General features: G+C 37.0%; 1 protein-coding gene across 2 annotated transcripts in view; it reads right to left on the bottom strand.

Moving 5' to 3' along the window:
- LOC125031758 overlaps positions 1–2,500 on the bottom strand; it is a 111,588-nt gene that overhangs the window by 108,021 nt on the left and 1,067 nt on the right. The window lies entirely within an intron of this gene.

Below are 2,500 nucleotides of genomic sequence, written 5' to 3'. Positions count from 1 at the left end.
TACTGGCATATCAAACTATCAACCAAATATATGAGATATATATGACCCATTATAATTTTCTCTCTTTAGCCAAGATTATTTTAGACATTAAGCACTATTTAGGTCGGTGTGTCTCAGTCGAGGAAGCCGTGCGTCCGGTATATGGTATCCTAGACTATTTTTGTTTTTTGTTTTTTTGTTTTTTGCTTACTTTGCAATTAGTCCAACCGTTCATCCTGTGAACTGGATAATTACAAATATTCCACAATGTTTGGATATATTTGTTAGGTTCAGATATGCTAAAAGGATCGCATCATAAGATACTATTTAGCACGGCATATCACACCGGGCTATATCCTATCCTGGCAGGTAAAGAGATTCAGAATTATTTATTTGCGTTAATTGATCAATGTATTCTTTTCTCTTAAGCTTATGATTTTTCGCATTAATAATACATCACGAGTCTGCAATAAACACACCTTGTCAAAAAGAATCATACGTCTACATACAACAAATCATCGAACATAATGATTTTAAAGGTAGAGTGTAAATATGAGTCTGTGACGTAATCGTGAATTAATGTCTCATATTTGCATTTCCTGGACACAAAAGGAAGGCGAGTTTTAGCTAATACTTGCACGTGAAAATAAATGAGAAATGTTCAAAATGTGTGGCTTGTTTTCAATGAGGAATAAATTAAAAGATGTGCATGTACTGTGCGTTGATGAATATGTATGCTGATGAATATGTAAATATGATGCAAGATGTAAAGCTTCCTGTGTTTTGTCATTCTTAAAACGAATATGGTGTGTGTGTGTGTGTGTATGTATATATGTATATATATATATATATATATATATATATACATATATATATACATATGTGTGTGTGTGTGTGTGTGTGTGTGTGTGTGTGTGTGTGTGTGTGTGTGTGTGTGTGTGTGTGTGTGTGTGTGTGTGTGTGTGTGTGTGCGTGTGTGTGTGTGTGTGTGTGTGTGTGTGTGTTTGTGTGTGTGTCTGTGTGTGTGTGTTTAGCATAGAGGTATTGATGTGATGCAGAAGGAGAGAAAACAGAATAGAAAGAAAATTTTAAAAAGTGACACACATTTACGTATGTGTGGTAGTATGTACAAATAAATTCACACACACAGACATATATATGTATGAATATGTAGATATACAAAGAAACAACATCATATATGTGCGTGTTTGTGGAAATATTGTGTTTGTGGATAGATTAGCAGATATGCAGAAAGTTAGGTAGATATATATATAAACAGATAGATGGATAGATATCAGTGATTATATGTATAGATACAGATAGGTAGATAGGCAGATTGATAAGTTGGTAGACATGACTTTTATGTTTTTCCCCGGAGCACGTGTGATCGCCGGGAAAAGATCTGCAAAAATCCCAGGGAGTGGCCTGACCAAGTCATAATCTCTCAACCAACATAACAATCTAGCCTGTCTGCATGTCTATATTTATCTCTCTCTCTCTTTCTATATATATATATATATATATATATATATATATATATTTGTGTGTGTATGTGTGTGTGTGTGTGTGTGTGTGTGTGTGTGTGTGCGTGTGTGTGTGTGTGTGTGTGTGTGTGTGTGTGTGTGTGTGTGTGTGTGTGTGTGTGTATACAGCTACATTTTTTTTCTCTCTGTTCCTTTTTTGAGCGTAATTTCATGACCTAAAATATTATTTTACGCGCATCATTTAGCAAAGGATCTTTTCCAGCGCCGCCGAACCTTCGGATGTAAACAACAACGTACAAAATCCCAAAACATCACTCACCATTACCAGGAATCACCTTAACACAAAGAATAAATAAACGCCGAACAAAAAATACAAACTAAAAACTGCTAAACTAAAAGGGAGAAGAAAAAAATATCTCGAATACGTATTGCAAAGTTGAATCCGTCGACCAGTTCCTCTTCGGCTGACGCACGCAGGGCGGAGAGGCTGCGTCGTGAGCCCCAGGACCTGGATCCCATTACGGAGGCAAATACTGGCGGGAAGATGGCCGCTTTTGCTCAATTGCTTCGGTGTTTGCGTTTTTTCGAGATCGTTTGGGCTATTTTTAGGGGGAGTTTTGGGTATCCATTTTTATTTATATTACACGGTCATGCATGTAAATGCGTGTGTGTGTGGAGGTAGGGGTTGGGGTTGCGTGTGTGTGTGTGTGTGTGTGTGTGTGTGTGTGTGTGTGTGTGTGTGTGTGTGTGTGTGTGTGTGTGTGTGTGTGTGTGTGTGTGTGTGTGTGTGTTTGTGTGTGTGTGAAACTGACAGATACAGGCAGAGATAAAGAGGTAGATTCAGCCAAAGATATATATATATATATATATATATATATATATATATATATATATATATATATAAATGCAGTTATATACATACGATAAATCTTGCCGAATCTCTCTTCACACACGGGGACACAATGGGCATATTAGCGCATACTTCAACCGACAGTCGGACAAACGAAGAGCTGCAATATAAATCTGACCGACCGTAT

The sequence above is a fragment of the Penaeus chinensis genome, chromosome 13, assembly GCF_019202785.1.
Source record: "Penaeus chinensis breed Huanghai No. 1 chromosome 13, ASM1920278v2, whole genome shotgun sequence".
NCBI lineage: Eukaryota > Metazoa > Arthropoda > Malacostraca > Decapoda > Penaeidae > Penaeus > Penaeus chinensis.
This window is presented reverse-complemented; position numbering and strand designations above follow the sequence as displayed.